At 37.8% G+C, this 19,637-nt stretch overlaps 1 long non-coding RNA gene across 1 annotated transcript in view; it reads right to left on the bottom strand.

The window, feature by feature from the left end:
* LOC126930094 (uncharacterized) overlaps positions 1–19,637 on the bottom strand; it is a 31,486-nt gene that overhangs the window by 5,157 nt on the left and 6,692 nt on the right. The gene's annotated exons all lie outside the window — the stretch shown is intronic.

Below are 19,637 nucleotides of genomic sequence, written 5' to 3' on the forward strand. Positions count from 1 at the left end.
CAGTATTTCCTGCTTTAGAGCTTTAGATGTGAGCTGGGATGTCTTTTTGTGTCTTGGGGGTAATTTTTCCAAGCACCGAATCCAGACTAACATGTGGGATGGGTGGTTTATGAAGTAGATTTTCTGGTTGAGATCAGGCCTCTTTCTTTGAGTCCAGGTCCAGCCATGAGAAAATGTTGGGATATAAACTCCAGTCCCCTGGAATAATATCTCAGAAAGATTTGGACAGTGAGCTTGGGGATGAGAAAGAACCTGTCGGACATTGGGCCCACATTTCATTTTAGGGCAGAACAGAGATATTATTAGATTGCATGGCAATAAAAGCAAGAATACAATTTGCTTTTTCCATTAAACTAGCAAAATACAATTTGCTCACAAAGACTGTCAAATTGCCTCCAGTGGGCTCAGCTGGGTCTTGTGACTGACGGAGAGTAAGAAAGGCAGTATGATTTCTAAAGGATTACTGCCGAGACTTTGCTGAGAATCATGACCAGGAAATGGTTCATCAAGGAACCACTGTTAACAGTAACCACTGCCCTCTACATCTATCTGCCTCAAGCTGTCTCCGGGAACCACTACTGGGCAACTCTATAGAGATCCAAGTTGGGATTAAGCATATCGAGTGTTGGGTGGAGTTTGAACATCTTGCCAAGTAATATTTATTTTTTTCTGGGTCAGTTCTCCATTTCTCTTGTAGGAATGAAGGCATAAATTCTTATTGTTTGCTTACCATCTGGTGAGAAGTGTAGAGATTGTAGGTGTTTTATTATTCTTCTCATTTATCAGAGAGAATAACATGAACCTGATGGAATTACTAGTGGTAGTTCCAGACAATAGAAGGCTCACATTAGCTTAGTCTTCAAAATATTATGTGGCCGGGCATATACTGAGAGGAGAAGGCTGCACTCGGAAACTGGATTACTTCTGATTTACACAACAAATCAACATATTTTGAACACAGTAGGTGAAATAAAGGTTGACACCAGTCAGGGTGTAATAGTGAAAAACAACATGTAAACCGTGATAGGTTGAGTCAGCAGAGGGATTATTTCTCACGCGAATGCCGCATACCCAACTTAACTTGGCCAGGAGGCTCAAGGTTGCAGCCAATGAACAGCTAAAACTTAAAACATGGGTTCTAGAAGGTCTTACATCAGCATTTAAACACTTTAGTACAGAAATAACATGTCCATTTTGCTCACCACTCATTGGCCAGCCCCCTGACACCCCTTACCATCTAAACTCAAACAAGGCTAAGAAGTGACATCCTACCATGTGACCTGAAGACAGAGAGTTCAAAAGAATTGGGAGACAGCACTAATGATAAACACAGTAAATATGTGGTGAATAACAGATAATTTTGCATCATGAACATTTCTATTATGACCTACAACGCATATATGCTGAATGTTCTAAAATAATAGTTTTCAGTCTTGAAAAATTGTAAACTCCCAAGAATATATGGAATCTCAGATTGAGAAACTAAAGTTAAACATGGTCATGTCAGGCGATCACCTAAAGCAGCTGTAAGTGCAAGTAGAACTGAAATTGTTTAGTAGATATTCCAAAATAAGCTAATTTTAATATTTAAAAATTTTTCATCAAAATGAAAACATAACACATAAAATTTGTACACAGAATAGAAGATTCCTCAGTATATTCCCAAGAACTCCCATTTGGTTATAGACCCCTATTTGAAAAATAGTTCTCAGTTAAAGAAAAATAACATTTATATATTAAGTGCTTGCCATGAACCAGACATTGTTCCAAGTACTCTGCATGAAATATCTGCTTCGATCTGCATGAGAACTATGTTACACAGGCATTCGTTATTCATATTTACTTGTGGGGGAACTGAGGCACAGAGACGGTAAGTCATACTGCTAGTAACCAGTTTTACTTCAATTTGAACTCAGGACGTCTGGGTGTAGGGCACTCATTGTTCTTAACCTTTGCACTACACTGCCTCTAAATCTCAAGAAGTTTTCAAATTTTGTAAATCATATGCTTAATAAAATATTCCTATAAAGCAATAAACCATTCTAAATATATAGACAGGCTAGAGATTTTCTTACATTTGTTCGTTTATTTATTCAATAGATATATGTTTCCTAATATACACAGTAGTGATATTGACACAGAAGAGGGTATAATATACTGCGCATCTTTCCATCTACAGGCAAAACTGAGCTATGGACACGATGATCCGGAAAACAAAATAGAAAGAGATTATAATATACATGCAAATATTTAGCTTATTTATTTATTTCTGGTTTATTAGGATCCCTCCCCTCCAGAGTGTAAGCCTCATGTGATGAGATGCTATGTCTACCTGGCCCGCCATTATTTCCTCCATGCCCAAGGGCCTAGGAAATTGTTGGTGCTCCATAAGTATTTGTTGGAGTGAAGGAATGAATGATTAGCAACTTCACTCCTGGCTAGATGTCAAGCACAGTAGTGGGTGCTTTATGTGGTTTTTCTCATTTAATTTTCAAAACACATTTTACAAATAGGAAACTTTAAAGTTCAATCAATTAGAAATGACAAAGCCAGAATTTGAACCCAAGTCTTTACAATTTTGCATTTGATACTTCTTCTGACTCAAAAACACTGTCTCTCATTGTTGCCTAGAGGAATACAAAGCTAAATGAGAAATTGTTTTCTTCTGAGCTCATGCATGACAATGAACAAATCACATATACAAAGCAACATTTCCAATGACTCCCACCATTTTTGTCTAAAGCAAGGACAAAAGGATATATTGCAAAGCCAGATGACTAGATATTTACCAGTCAGAAATGTCTGAAAAAAATACAGCTTGATTAGTGAATTGCAGTATGTTCAGTAATTAATTAAGAGTTTGATTTGTAAAAACAAAGCATGATGGCTCCTACACACACCATGTGTCCCCTGAGCAAATGAAGATAGAGCTTAATGCTGAGGCTCCCAATTCAGCTAAGCAGTCACAGATGTGACTCAAATTAGAAGAATGAACTCTGAATAACAATAACGCCATCCAAATTAGCAAGAAGTATGTAAAATCTCTCCCAGAAAAGCTGGAGACTGAGTCTAGGTCCAGGTTTGTGAGCTTTATATTCTGCTAAAGCTGATTTTTGGATTTGCTTGAGCCAGTACCACATATCATGGACACTCTTGCAGAAATGAGAAAAGCGTTCTAGTTGTTCAACAGAACACGCTTAAAGTCTACAGCTCATATTAGAAAAACTGCCCATTACCATTCTAGGAAATGTGTGTGTGTGGGTGTAACAGAAGTGCACTATCAAACAGTCACAGTATCTGGAAACAGGGAGATAAACTCTCTGTTGGAAGTGGCTGCCTTTGTAGAAAGCAGAGTTTGAAAGAGCATGGTAGTAACATTTTGCTTGGTTTTGTTTAAGCTTTGTTATAAGCCTATATGTCTTTTTAGAGTACACCAAGTATTTCACATTGACAAAAAATCAAAACTCTATTTTTCAAAATGGTCATGTGAGAAAAGGTCACAAAATAAAACTCAGATAAATTGTAATAAGAAATACAAAGATTACGTCTCTGCAACCAAAGGTGAATTGTCCCTTACGGAATTTATGTAATAAGTACAACCAGAATTATAACATATTTAAGGGATAAGGACGAAACATACTTTGTTACCAAGACACGCATAGCATGCATTTTAGACATTCAGCAAACAGAGCTGTCATGGGTGGTCATTTCTTTTTCATTAGAAAACCAATTTAATAATATCATTTTACTTTTTACTGTGATGGAATGCAGAAAAAAGGAAAGAAAGGGTCTATACCAACTCATCTCTGTCTCCTATTACCTATTACTAATGTTACTCAATTCCATCTCAGTAAATGTTTGGTGTCTTCTACATACTGATCCCTTATTTCATGACTCTACTTCTCTGTCCTTGGCCATGCATTCTCCACGCTCTCAACTTCTCCCCATCTTGCCTTAACAACTCTCTAGCTCTACTTTTGCAACTTGCTGTGCTTTTGCTCACTGCCTGTCTACTCCTCCCTTGCTACTTTTATAGTCATTTTCCTCATATCCATGGAAGACTAATGACCTTTGCTTTTAGCTGCTTCATCATGTTGGCATTTAAACTCTAAAATGGTGTGGTAGGCCTGCCACTGCACAAGGTATCATGAGGACTACCTTCATTTCTTCACTTTTTGCATTGTGTTTTTCAATAATCACGTGGCCTCAGCTGACTTCGTAGGCATTTAGTTCACCACATTTTTGATAGACACATAAACTCAAAATATTCAGCTGGGGTCGATGTGACCATTTTGTGAAGAAAAGGAAGTTCATAGACTTCTGGAATTTGTAAATAACATTTAGTCTCAACCGTGCCTTTGAAATTTTCAGCTGTACGAAACACTTTTGAAAATAGAAGACAAAAGTCCACCAGAGAGTTGCATTCCATTCTCGGAAGTTAAAAAAATTCCACAATCTCAGTTGTAGGAAAAAATGCTTATTTTTAGTGCTTTCTGTCATTTTCTGCTTGGAAAGAGACACACCTTTCATGACAGTGTCGTCATTTCATGGCCCTCAAAGTTTTCGATCAGTCTTGTTGACTTAAGCCAGGACTACCCAGGGTTAAGTGTGTGACACATGATCAGATCAGTCATCTGGAAGTACTCTTTCTGCAGGTATCGACAGCAAGTTACCTGGAGGAGGCAATTTTGCTTTGTTTTATAATAAAGATCTCAACATTAACTGATGCTTTGCCCTCTGAATCTCCTTTCACCTTTGGATGGGAGCTGAGAGTCTCAGTAATCTCCAAAACATCTTTCTTGGGTTGATTTTTTAAATTGACAAGCCTTGATATGATTGTGCATGTTCTCATTTCTAACTTATTTTTAATGATAGAGATGGGCTGATAGCATATGTATGTGTTCTCCATTAGGCCAAGGAAATTAAGAGAGAATCTTATCCTCACTCCTTAGTCATTTAAAAATTAGTTTCCTTATTTTCTCGCCCCAGATGAATTCTGCATTGTTTTAATGAATTCATTCACAGTGTGAGGGCACACAGCATTGAAGAGACCTCAAGCAGTTTCACATTACAGACACTGACATAGCTTGCTAGAGATCTTCAAAGGCTTTTGTACTCTATTGCTTCATCATTTCTTGAGAAAATTATTTTTAGGCTGTCACACTCCCCCATTCTTTTTTAAACAGCTACCAAAAAAAAAAAAAAAAAAAAAAGGAATTAAGGGCAGAGGACATGATCTGAACTATATCTGTTGTTTGAAAGATTAAATAATGTGTAACTGATATAGTTTGCTGAAAAATAGATTTGCCTTATTTGTAAAATGACAGGAATTTTAATGTAAAATGAGGCAATTGAATTATCAGTGGTTTTCCAAATTTCTTTAGGAGCAGATACATCTTAATAAAAACCAAAATGTTATACAGGTGCCTAGTAAATAAAACGGAGGCTATACTAATTAAAATATAAGTTGGGGACTCGCAGAAATCTGCCTTCTCATCCTGCCTTTTGGCAATCTCTGGGCACCTCTATGAACCTCTTAGACTAGACACTAGACTAGATGATCTTTCATATGCATTTCCAAAACAAACACTCTATGATTCTACTCAATTCAATTAAAAAAAATGTATGTGGGTGCCTAAAATACAGCTGGAGATACAAAGATAAATGCAGTATCCTCCCTGCCTCAAAAAGCAACACACAATTCTGTTTTGAACACAGTGGCTCATTGTACCCCCATCCCATTAGCATATTAAGCCCAAAAATAATCCACTGGTCTTTCTCCCAGAGAGTATTATGGATCCCAGTGCCTGGTGCTGGTTACTACTCAATTAATTCTTATTGAGCAAACTTATTGAGAGAATGCAAACATTTGAATTAAGTAAGTGAGTTGCATGATTAAATAAAATAATGGGTAATATACTAACAGTAAATGAAAATACAGTCCTAGGGAAATATTATATTCAATACAAAGGCTTAAAATAAATGTCATCCTTATAAACTATTAAATCAAGTTCCTATATGGTTAAAAAAAAAAACGTAATGAATGCCCTTCCTTGTCAGTTCCCCTACAACAAGCAGCGATCAGATACTTCAAAGGAAACCCTATCTTTTACTTAACTGTGGAATAGTACTCCATGAGAGGAAATACCTGATTCCATTGATGATTAGCATATGCCTCAAAAAATAGGGAAAAGGACTCTTAATGATTCTTAACTGTTTACTGTTTTTAATATCTTACTTGCGGCTTTTAAGACCTCTCAACCTCAGCTAATATCCTGTAACAAGAAATTCTCTAATATTGACAAAGCAAATAAGCACATGTCTTGCATATTTTAAGTTGAGAGCTTAAGTATTTCTTTGCCCCTTTTTTTCCCCTTGTATTAGGCAGCTGCATTGCTTTCTTTCTATGGGAATAGATTCACACAGCAACCTGTCCCAACACCTATGATTTGCATTATGGACCAAAGACCAGTGGGAAGGCCAGTGCCACAGAAGAGCCCATCAGAAAGTGTGTGAGAATACGCAATCGTATGTTGAGGCAATTTTTTTTAAAAAATCGTGATTTTATATTCACTGGTTGCTGCCTTGTCCAGATAAACAATATCTCTAGGTCCCTTTGCCAAGTACACAAGTCATTTTTTGTTCTTTTAGGCTAAAAGGCCAATTTTAATAGAATTTTTTCATTTGGTTAATTCACTCTGGAAAGTAAGAATATAAATGACTTAAATGAAACAATATAGAAACTTACATTTAGAGAAATAAATTTTATAAATGGTTCTTTGAACATAACTGAATATCCTTTGGGTATATAATAGTTACTTATTATAAGGAGCATTACAAATTGGTCACAAGAGAAAGAGAAAACTAACACTTTCATAGCTCTAGTCAATAAGCTTGGCTAGAGCTAACCCAAATGTTAGGTATACTTGTACAGGATAAGATAAATCCATTTAGAATCCACTTAAAGGATAGGATTTTGAAACAAAAAAAATGTATAGTACAGTATATCCATCCACTTGATTTAATATAATAGTCATTTAAAAAGATCTTTATTAAAACATTTGGAAAAAAGTATTTTTGCTAAAGGAAGATATGTCCACAAAGCCATTTTTGTATAGCTATGGTAAAACAGCTAATTTAAAATAACTCATTTAAGCATCTTCAAGGACTGCCTAAATCAGACACTAATAACCCTGTCTATTCATCCTTCACATCTACCACGATTAAAGGAGGTTTGACTTTAATTATCTGACTTGTATAGGTATACAAATAACCTCTGTATCCAGAAAATAAAATGTGTATAATAGTCTTCTGAAGCTGAGTTCTAAAAATATTATCGCATCTGTCTTACAATCGAGTACTAAGAGAGCTATTTAAAATTTAAATGAACATTCACCTAATTGAACTAAGAAACAGATCAAGGTCAGACTTACTATCTAGCATATAGCCCTAAAAGAAAAATGGAAAAAGAGAAAGCTTAAAAAATACAGAATTGCTGCCCTCCATATTTTTAAGGACAGAGGACAATATATTGATTATTAGATAGACAAATACATGTGTTAACTGACACTAAAGTAATATAAGCTTCATAATTTTATGAGAGAAATCAGAGTGTTTAAGATGAAGACCATTCAAAATACAGCAATTATCAAAATAGTTTGAGAATACATCACACCATATATAAAAATGAACTCAAAATAAATCAAAGGCCAAAATGTAAGAGCTAAAAGCATACAACTTTTAGAAAAAGCATAGGCATAAATCTTTATGACCTTGGATTAGGCAATTGTTTCTTAGACATAACACCAAAAACACAGGTAATGAGAAAAAAAGATAAATTAGTCTTCATCAAAATTAAAAACTTCTGTGCTTCAAAGTAAACCATCAAGAAAGTGAAAAAACAACCCACAGAATGGGGGAAAGCATTTATAAATCATATATCTGATAAGAAACTAATATCCAGAATACATAAAGTACTTTCACAACCCAACAATTTTAAAAAATTTAAAAAGGAACAAAGGATTTCAATGGACATTTCTCCAAGGAAGATGTACAAATAACCAATAAATAAAAAGATGCTCAACATCATTATTCATTAATGAAATGTAAATGAAAACCTCAGTGAGGTTCATACCCATTAGCATGGCTATAACCAGAGAGACAGACAATGACAAGTGTTGACAAGGATGTGGAGAAACTGGAACTCTCATACATTGCTGGTGGGAATATAAAACAATGTAGCCACTTTGGAAAACAGTTTGGCAGTTTCTCAAAAAAGTTAACCATAGTTACCATATAACTCAGCAATTTCACTCCTAAGTATCTACTCAAGATAAATAAAAATGTGTCCACACAGAAAGTTGTACATTAAGATTTATAGCACCATTATTCATAATTTTAAAAGTAAAAACAGCCCAAATGTCTATCAATTGAGTGGATAAATAAAATGTGGTTTATCCATACAATAGAATATTTTTCAGCCGTAAAAAGGAATGAAGTACTGATATGTGTTATAACATGGATTAACCTTGAAAACGTTGTGACAAATGAAAAAAGACAGATGCAAAAGGCCACATGTCATATGACTCTATTTAACTGAAAAACCCAGACTAGACAAACTCATAGAAACCGAAAGTAGATTGGTAGTTTCCAGGGGCTGGAACAGGGAGGGGAAATGAGACATGAATATTAATGGGTTTGGTGTTTCCTTTTGGAGTGATAAAAATTGTCTATAATCAAGAAACTATAGGTGGTGGTTATACAACTTTGTGAAAATACTAAAAACTACCTAGTGGTACACTTTAAAAATGTGAATTTTGTCATATATTAATTATAACTCAATTAACAAAAAATGCTTAGAGAAACTGATGACCTTTTCTTAAATGAGAAAAATTGACAAATAACTAATTTTTTGCAAATATCACTTGTCAGTCAGATATTCCTTAAGTCCTACACCACTGTCCTCATTGTCTCTGATCTCCATCCTGTTTTTCAAGCCATTGGCATCTTATTCTTCAGCAGAAAGGGGTTATGGGAGGAGGAGGTCTAGGATGAGGAAAGGATGTCTATTTCTTCTTGTTGATAATTTAAAAAATAATGATCATAATCTGTAACTTTGATGATTTAGTTTTTTATCATGTTGAAAGAGCTGTGTCAAAATAGCTTCTTCAGCCAGGCACAGAGGCTCATGCCTGTAATCCCAGCACTTTGGGAGGCCAAGGCAGGCAGATCACCTGAGGTCAGGAGTTTAAGACTAACCTGGCCAATGTAGCGAAACCCCATCTCTACAAAAAATACAAAAATTAGCAGGGCATGGTGGCACGTGCCTGTAATCCCAGCTACTTGGGAGCCTGAGGCAGGAGAATTGCTTAAGCCCAGGAGGTGGAGGTTGCAGTGAAGTGAGATCGCGCCACTGCACTCCAGCCTGGGTGACAGAGTGGGACTCCATCTCAAAAATAAAAAATAAATAAATAAACAAAATAAAAATAATTGTTGAAGATAGTTTTTGAAGTGTAAGGAAAATAATACCACGTGGAAACAAATCTACACAAAGGAATGAAGAGGGCTATCAGTAATGAATAGGTGTTTAAATGTAAAGAAAAACACCTTTTTGTAGTAATAGAATTGTTCCATACCTTGATTGTGGTGAAGGTTATATTAGTGTAAATATTTGGTAAAACTTACAAACTGTCAAGTAGGTGCTTAAATGCCTGTAATCCATTGGATGTAAATGCTTTTCAAATCCTCTAATGTCTTTACTCCTTGGATGTGTGATTGATCATTGATATGGTTTTGGTATTTGTCCTGCCCAAATCTCATGCTAAAATGGAATCCCAGTGTTGAAGGTGGGCCTGTTGGGAGGTGTTTGGGTTATAGGGGTAGATCTTTCATGGCTTGGTGCTGTCCTCACAATGCAATAGTGAGTTCTTGAGGGATCTGGTTGTTTCAAATTCTGTGGCATCTTCCCCCTTCTCTTGCTCCTGCTCTTGCCATGTGATTTACCTGCTCCTACCTTGCCTTCCGCCATGACTAAAAGCTTCCTGAGAAACTAAGCAGATGCCGGCACCATGGCTGTGTAGCTTGCAGAACTGTGAGCCAGTAAAGCCTCTTTTCTTAATTGAAGTACCTAATCTCTACTATTTCTTTAAGCAATACGAGAATGGTCTAGCACAATCTTTTAAATTTCTGTCTCTTTTAGTGTACCTTCCAGGTACCAAATTCTTCTCAGGAAAATGCTGGATCAATAATGTGAATTTTATTCTCCTGTATCTAGTCAAATAAGCATAACTGAAGAAAAAATTACCATGCAGGTGTGAACCACTACAAATATGTTTTTCCAGCTTCAACTGGTTCCTCGGTGCTGTGCGTGAATTCTTGATATGTTCTTAGCTATGGTCTCTTCACCTCAAATCAGTTCCTTTCATTTCAAACATGAGGGCTGGTATTTGTGAGGTTTCTCTCACTTTCTGCAGAACATCTTGCCTTGCCACTTACTTATAAAAGGGAAAGAATCTGGCATAAATTGTCCCAACTGTTGCCCCCACATATCAACAGATCTATATTCACCCATCCTTCCCTCTTCTGTCTACTCTCAGAGAATGAGGTGCCTGGCTGCTCAAGGCCTGCCCCTCCATCTGTCCCCTTGACCCAGGTCTCCCATAACTCCTCTGGGATTTCGTTCCATCAGTTCTTTTACCCTCTCATTTTTAGTCATCCTCATCACTGACCCTGCATTCAGCTAATAAATATGCTCAAGTTATCTCCCGTCCTAAAAATAAAGTCAAAAATCTATTTCAGTTGGCTACCATATTCTCTCTTCCAAATTTCTGTAAATTAAAAGTAGTCTGTGTTTCTCCCCCAAACCACTCTCTTTAATCTCTGGATCTTCTGATCCATCATTTTGCTGAAAATTTGGCCATAAATAACTCCCCTTCTTACAGTCTTTTTGAATATTTCCTATCCTTAGTGAATCATTCTGCTGTACTTGATACTTGTTGCTCCTTCTTCCCTTCTCCCTTGGTAACTGAGGTAACAGCAGGGAAAAAGTTTGCCCAAGGAGAATGTCAATTGAGAAGAGAAGAAACCCAAAGGTGCAAACTTAGGTGAAGTGAACATTTTAAAAAGCAGGAGCCTGTGACTGAAGAACTTTAAATTTAGAGGCAATGGTCAGATGACAAGAGGAAAACCAAGGGGTGATGTCGTGGAAGCTAGAGGAGAAAAGGAGAGGAATCAATGTGTCCAGCAATTTCTTCAAGGCAATAGGTTGAGCAAGAGACTGGCAGTTAGGAGCCTCATACTCTTGGTTCACTTCATAGCCATCTAGTTCAGTGGTCTACCGGTTCTCCTCTGAATTTTCAGGTTAGACAACAAGATATCTGAGATCTCTAAATCTTCAGGTTTAAACATGATGTCTTTCACTACACCAGAGTAAATAGCTTATTCAATATTCATTTTACGATCATTACTGGACTTTGGCTTCCTACTGCCCTTCAAATAGGCCATTGCAAGATTTTGTCCAGTAGTAACAGTGAGCATTGCAGCATAGTTACTTATCTTCCGTGCTCAAACAACCCGGCCATCTGGGCATTCTCAGCCATAGAGCCTCTTACTGTTTTCAGTCACTACCTTCTAAAGGTTGTACTGGTTTTATCCCAATCTCTATCAAAATAAATGCATGAGCCAAAGAAACTGGCTCATGTGTTATGAATAGATTTGTTCTCTGTAAATACAACTTCAAAAATACTATGAAAAAAGTGTATGTATTTACGTTCAGGAAATCCAGAACTGGGTACTTTGCTTTTCACCCTTCATTTTTCTTTTTCCTGAAAGATTTTATCCCACACTTATAAATGGAAACAAAACACCTTGGGAAAAGAAAGAAGTTGTATGGATTAATTTCTTCTATATAATATTCTAGTCCCCTTTAGTCAGAAAATAGCTAAGAGTACTGTTCTTTTGGCATTTGGAGCAAAACTAGTTCCTAACATTCTTTTTTGAGTGAACTTATATCTCAGACACCAAGGAACAAATGAGAAGTGTAAAAACAGCACTGCCTCTACCAACTCCCACTAGTTTTCTGTCTTGAAACACTTTGTAAAAGTTCAATATAAATTGCCTGACAATGGCATTTGCAGCTGTGGCAAGGTGATGGGAAGTGGATTTCTTTTGCCAAGTTTCCTTTGAGGGGTGCTGGTAGCAGTCCTTTCTAACTCTGTGGTTATACCCAGTGCAGCACAGATAGTCTCCAGGAACTTGAAATCCTTTCCTTGCAGCAAATTTACAGTGGCAGCCAAAGAAAACAGAAATCACTGTGACTTGATGGGAAGAAGGAGATGATTGCCAACTGGAAGATGGCAGTGGAAAGATAAACTTTTACAAAAGAAATAGATCTAACTTGTCAGGAAAGCATGCACCTGTATGAAAATTCATGAAGCAACGTGTAGAAATACGATGATGAGTTGGGTGATGATAAAAGGAGAGAGAAATAGAATTGATATTGTCATGGAGGTCAGCTTTACACTAAATGGCCAGAGAGGAGATGCATAGTGTTTTCTGAATACATCCAATAATACTGACACAGAACAGGATCCAGAAGTGATGGGGGTAGGGCTGAGGCTTTATCTAGACAGCTGCTGAAAGTTTCATTCTGCTAAAAGCATGTATCTAGTAAATTCTTGACTTGCTTTACTAACAGTTTCATCTCTCAGATGTTTGAGGAAGTGATAAGGGGAACTGCGACTTAACTATGAATTTCAGGGAAGGGCTAGATGATGATGCATCAGGGACAGGAAATTTATGAGATATTTACCCCTATATTTTGGAGATTTGTAAGAGTGAGGGGTGGGAATTCTGGGAAGAGTCAGAGAGCTACTTTGGCCTTCAGGAAAACAGATTTCAAAGAAACCAGACAGAGATTTTTCACATTTTTTAAAAGGAATGCAGCTCAAGAGGGAAGGGCAATTCTAAAAGTGAGGAGAGAAGAGAAAGTCTAACAAAGCAGTTATAACTTCCAATATAAAAAAAGAATCTTTAACATTTTGAGCTTTAAATAAATGATAGGTATTTATTTATTAGTGAACTCCCCAGTCACTGGAAACAAACTATTTCTACACAGTTGCCTCCAAATAATGGAATCAAGGGGATTTTTATATAGCATGCGAATTTGAACTATATCTAATGTGTGTGTACCTTGATTCTTTTGGCAGACTGGAGAAGCCTGTGGATCTCTTCTCCTAATAATGATTTTACATGTAGAGAATTACAAAAAAAATTACATTGAAATACAGCTATCTAAATTTTAAAAACAAATTCGTGATATAATAATATATGCACATCCTCATTAATGCATGAAATAATAAGATCTAGTATCAGGTCTAATAACTATTGTAATTTTGAGTAGCACAGAGTGTAAATGTCATTTCAAGATACCCGAAACAAATTTGATGAGATGTGAAAATATTTCAGTCACAGGTACCGTGAATACTACTGATATTTGTTACCTAAATTCATAGTTTAAGAAAACGCTATGGTACACTTAGACATTTGTATAAAGATGTAGCTGGGCATGGTGGCACGTGCCTCTAGTCACAGCTACTTGGGAGCCTGAAGCAGGAGGAACACTTGAACCCAAAAGTTCTGGGCTGTAGTGAGCAATGCCAATTGAGTGTCCACACTAAGTTCAGCATCAATATGGTAACCTCCTGTTAGCGGGACCTCCTGGGCTGGCAAAAGAGGGGTGAATGGACCCAGGTCGGAAGCAGAGCAGGTCATAATTCCGGTGCTGATCAGTAGTTGGATCGCCTGTGAATAGCTACTGTGCTCCAGCCAGGGCAACATAGCAAGACCCTATTTTAAAAATATAGATATTAAATTTTTTTCTATCCAAGCTCATAGATAGCCTGAATTCTATTCAGAAAAGTCTGAATTCTACCAAAGGAACCATGGGATTCTATGAAAGTGACTGTATATGAAATTTCACTGGATTCCCATTTCCTGTAGAGAAAAAAACAAACTTTAGAATTGCAAAATAGGTCTTCAATGTGGTGCTTGAGGAATAGAACTCTGGAACCAGTTTGCCTAGGTTCAAATCTCATTTCAGCTGCCTAGCTTTGTGATCTAGAGCAAATTACTTAAATTCTTAATGCCTCAGTTTTCACATATGTAAAATGGGAGAAATTGTAGTGTTTATCTCCTTGGGTTTGTCTGAAATTTCAATGAAATAATTCTTGCACTGTCGTTAGCTATTACTAATAATCTCAGTTATCACTTTACCTACCCTCTGTCTCTAGCCCGTGCTCAGTCATGCTAAGCTAACTGCAGTTGCACAAACACACCGACATTGTTTCACCCCTCCATGCCCTTACTCATGTTACTCCTTCTGCCTGAAGAATTGGTTCTAAATCTTTTGCAACCTTCCCTTCATTGCAGCTACCCCTGTACCTTAAAATTCATCAATCCAATCTGGCAACACTTCAGTGAAGTCATTTTACCTCATTCAGAGCAAACTGACCAACTCCTTCTTTGGGTTTTATCATGCTTCTTCTGACTGGCACATTTCAGTACGCATTAACCCTGGCAGATAACCGATTAACAGATGGGTCTAGCACCTGGGAGAGCAGTCAGGGCTGGGCATATAAATTTGGGAGTTATTAGCATGTTAGCTTATAGGTGGTAAAGACTTGGGACTGAATGTGATATCTTAGCAGTAATGCAGAAAAGAGAAGAGAGTGAAGTGCCTGGCGTGTAAGGCACCATACACGTCTGTATGTTGATCACAGCCAATGCTGTCTTTATGTACTTTTGTTACTTTTTCTTCTCAACAAACATACACTTCTCAAGGATTAGAACCATGATTTGAAAGTGAAGACCTTATGACAAGGCTAAAACCAGGTGTGCATTGCAGTTCTCACGAATGGATGGATAGGTGGATGGGTGGATGAATGAGTGGATGAATAGAGGAGTGCATAGTGTAATAGTACAGGGTTTTCAGTATTCATATCACAACAGAGGTCAAACTAGCTATGCTGACTGAAAACCAAACAAAAATTATTTGATCTCTCAAATGATTCACATGTAACTGGAATCTTTGCCCTGCCGTTCTCATGAATTGCCATTCAGGTATATGCCTTTTTGTTAGAACTGTTTCTAACTTACTGGGTTGCTGTGGAAATCAAATGAGAGAATGTATAATATAATGCTTTATGAAATGTAAAGAGCTATACATATGTAAATAATTAAACTATGTAATTTGAAAGATGCTCTCTCAAAATATCTCCTACCATATTGCCTTTCCTGGCACAATCTGCCCCACACTGCCTATCTGGTCAGAGTTACACAGCCCTTCTCTAGATCAGAGAACATCCACAGTTCATTGGCTTTCTAATGTCACTGAACACTGGTTACTCATAAAAGAAAGGATAGGGATAACTGGGTGTCACCTTTATCATTTTCCCAGACACAGAGATAAGTTTATTAGTCTAGCTTTGAAATCAGACTCCCTGGGTTCAAATCTTGAATTTGGTTCAAACTCTGAACAAGTGACTCTTATCTGTCTATGCCTCTGTCTAGTTCTGCTTCCCCAATTCTCATTTCTGTCTGTTCAAGCTTCACTTTCCTTGGCTTCCATGTCATTCCATGGTCACTCTCTGTTGTTATCTTATTCAACCTGTCAATGTCAACTAACATGAGAGATCACTCTTTCCTTCTAAAAATACTTCCATCTCTTGGCATCTGGTGACTCCACTCTCTCCTGGTTTTCTACCTACTTTACTGCCCTTCCCTTTTAACCTCCTCTGCCAGATCCTCTCTCTCTACCTAACTTTTAAGTCTTGAAGTGACTTAGAACTCAGGCCTGAACTCTCTTTTCTTCCTTTTCTGCATTATTCCTAGAATATCACATTCAGTCCCAAGTCTTTACCTAAAAGTTAAGATGCTAATAACTCCCAAGTTTATATGTCCAGCCCTGACTGCTCTCCCAGGTGCTAGACCCATCTGTCCAACTTGGCATCCTTATTGAATGCCAAAAATCCATGTCAAACAAAACTGGATTTCCCTCAACCCAATCCCCACCAAAAAGAGCACACAAAAAAACCCACTCTTCCCCCACTCATTCCCCTCTCAATTATGACACACTCTAACTGCTCAAGCTGAAAACTATGAGTCATCCTCCATTTTCTTCCCATCATCTTCACCCACATTTATCTTAATGCCTAACAGCTCCACCTCCAAAACTTCTCCTGCATCTGTCCTGAATATGCAATCATTTTCATGTCTACCACCAGAATCCTAAACCACCATGATCTTTCTCCTGAATTGTTCAATAGTCCTGTGACTTATCTCTCTGTTTATAATCTCGGATGCCCACAATTCATTTTCCATGGTGATCTTTTAAAATTGTAAACCAGACCACGCCACTCTCCTGTTCTGATCCTCAGAATACAATCTAATTCCTTCCATAGCCTACAAAGCCTTGTAAGTACTGGCACTAATCTATGATCTTATCCCTAATCTAATATTCTCTCATTTGCTAACTATGGTCTGGTCAGACTAGGTTTCTTCCTCTTTCTCTTAATTTTATTTACAATTTCAGGATCTCTGTGCTTATTTTTTTTTTTTAATTTTTTTTAAAAGTGTTCTTCTCCTAGATAAAAGTACATCTGACTTTATCCTATCACGTAGGCCTGGCACAGCCTCAAAGAGTTCTTTCCTGATTACCCTATTTAATGTCAATCTTTATTGCACCATCCCATTTTATTTTCTTTATGCTACTGATTACTACCCGAAATGATCTTCTTTACCTTCTTGTTTGCTATCTGCTTTCATGGCTAGATTTTAACTCAATCAGACCCATGTCTTTTTTTTTTTTTTTTGAGATGGAGTCTTGCTCTATCACTCAGGCTGGAGTAGAGTGGCACAATCTCAGCTCACTGTAACCTCCACCTCCCAGGTTCAAGCGATTCTCCTGCCTCAGCCTCCCAAGTAGCGGGGACTGCAGGCACGTGCCACCACTCCTGGATAATTTTTGTATTTTTAGTAGCGATGGGGTGGTCAGGCTGGTCTTGAACTCCTGGCCTTGTGATCTGCCCGCCTTGACCTCCAGAAGTGCTGGGATTACAGGCATGAGCCACCACCCCTGGCCCAGACCTGTGTCTTATTCAAAACTGTATTCCCAAGACCTAGAATAGTATCTCACATGTAGTAAATGCTAAGGGCATGTTTGTTGAATGACTGACTGACTGGATGAATGAATGGCTGAGTTTTGTTATGGTATAGGAGTTTTTCTAAGGGTTAAATGAGATGTACATAAATTGCTTAGCATACTGTCTAGCTCATACTAAGTATTCAAAAATACTCAACAGGAACTAAATAAATTTTAGCTCTTATTTTTATAATTAGATTTTTCCCTTAATCTCCCATAGCTTTCTAAATACACAAAAATTAATTATTAATTGAATTCTTCACTTGTGGCTTCAAGAAAGATTTGACATTGCTCATAGAGAGGTACTTTGATGGTGGGAAATGTGTAGGGGAGAACAGAGACCATGGAAGGAGAAGCATCTACCTCTGATGTCATCAAACCCAGTGTTTCACTCTCTGGGAGCTTGCTTTTAAACTGGTCTTTGCAGTATGGCTTGCAACTGGCATGGCCATTATACTATTGGGCACACAGTGGTGGGCATTGTGACCTTGTTCCCACTTATTTCTCAACAATCTTTGAAAATAGCATGGAGCGATGTTGAAGCTGGTGGCCACCAGCCATAAGAGTCCCATTCAAGCTAAAATATCTGAGAGGTGTGAGAAGGGAAGATATTTTTCTTATTAATTGCCCTGAAGTAGGCCACAGGGAGCCATGAAGGGGAGGGTTGGGTGTAGTAGAGTATGAAGGAAAGAAAAGTTTATTCAAGGCATCCGCGGAGCCTGTATTTGTCACAGAAATAACTAACATGCGTTTTATAATCGCTCTATCAAAACTTAGGACATATTAAAGTCCCAGTAACAACATAACTAAAAGTGTGGGGAATTAAATCCCGCCCACTGAAAGCTTCTACAGATGCATGCTGCCCACATAGAGAACTGTGCACAAGACTGAATTAGACTGCCTGCCGCTTCCGCAGACTTGGTGTTAAAATGCTGGGAGCTTTAGGTGAGATGCTATCTGAACCCTGTAAGTTTGAAAATATTGCACTAACACAGTGTCCCAAAAAGTCACTGTTTTACTAATACAATGGAAATCTTGCTCCAAAGCTGCAACTGAGTGGGCTGAAAAAGGAAAATTGTGTAGTGAAAAGATCAGAATATTTCGACCTATAGACCGGTAAGAGTTCAGAACCCAGGTCTGCTGAGTGGCTTTCGAAAAGGTGCTGAACTAGCACAGTGTCTGGTATCTAATAGCGGCCCAATAAATGTCTGGTGAATGAAAAAACTAATTGTTAACTTTAGAGAACCTATCTGTAAAATGAGGATAAAAATTACATCTACCCTACCTGACCGTAATGAGCATTAAAGATAAGCTATCTGGCCCCAAAAGTACATACCAGTAAATTGTAACTGTTCTGATTTTCCTTTACCCTCCTAGCAACTGTCTCCTTGTGATACATCCTTCCACCACTACATCCTTTGGGATAGCCAGGCCAGCAGCATTACCTCACTGTTTGGATTCTTTCATCTTTTCTTGAGGAATTTTAGGATAGAAGAGCACATATAGCAGATTTGAACCCTTATGCATCGGGCTTTATTGGAGACTGCCTGATCTCATTGGTATATTTTTCAGTGTTTCCTGTGTTCATATGTAAACTGACTATATCCAGGTATCTGAGAAATTAAGTGTTGGCCAGGCGCCGTGGCTCACGCCTGTAATCCCAGCACCTTGGGAGACCGAGGCGGGTGGATCACTTGAGGTCAGGAGTTTGAGACCAGCCAGGTCAACATGGTGAAACCCAGTTTCTACTAAAAATACAAAAATTAGCTGGGCATGGTGGCAGGCACCTGTAGTCTCAGCTACTCGGGAGGCTGAGACAGGAGAATCACTTGAACCTGGGAGGCGAAGGTTGCAGTGAGCTGAGATCATGCCTCTGCACTCTAGCCTGGGCAACAGAGTGAGGCTCCATCTCAAAAAAAAAAAAAAAAAGAAAGAAAGAAAAAAAGAAAAAGAAATTAATTATGAATTAATATACCTGGTATACAGTAAGTCAATGCTATGTGTCTCTTTACAGTTCACAAATTTCTCCAAAATACCATTTCACTTGATGTTGCTATTGGATCTTCAGAAGGTAAGAAATAACTGGGGTAAAGGGAATTTTAGAGAACCCAGACATCTGGCTGGGAATTCAGATGCGATGTGATCTGACTGTACTATCTGTCACCCTTTGGAGCCTCGGGGTTGATTCAGTGAATCTGGCCAGTCAGGAGCATGCTTTCTCTCTCCAACTCCATCTTTCCAAAAGCTGGGGGCTTAGGCAGAGAAAAGGTCAGAAGTTCAGTTCAATTTAAGGCAGGGAACTTATAAAAAACCTACTGTGAACCAAGATCTGCAGATACAGGGGTACATAAGATGAGGCCCCAGCCTCCAAGAACCTCACTTCTCAGTGGGTGGAAGAGAGACATGAGCAATTCCTTTCATTGTAATGCTGTAAATGTTA

This window comes from Macaca thibetana, chromosome 11 (assembly GCF_024542745.1).
Source record: "Macaca thibetana thibetana isolate TM-01 chromosome 11, ASM2454274v1, whole genome shotgun sequence".
Classification (NCBI taxonomy): Eukaryota; Metazoa; Chordata; class Mammalia; order Primates; family Cercopithecidae; genus Macaca; species Macaca thibetana.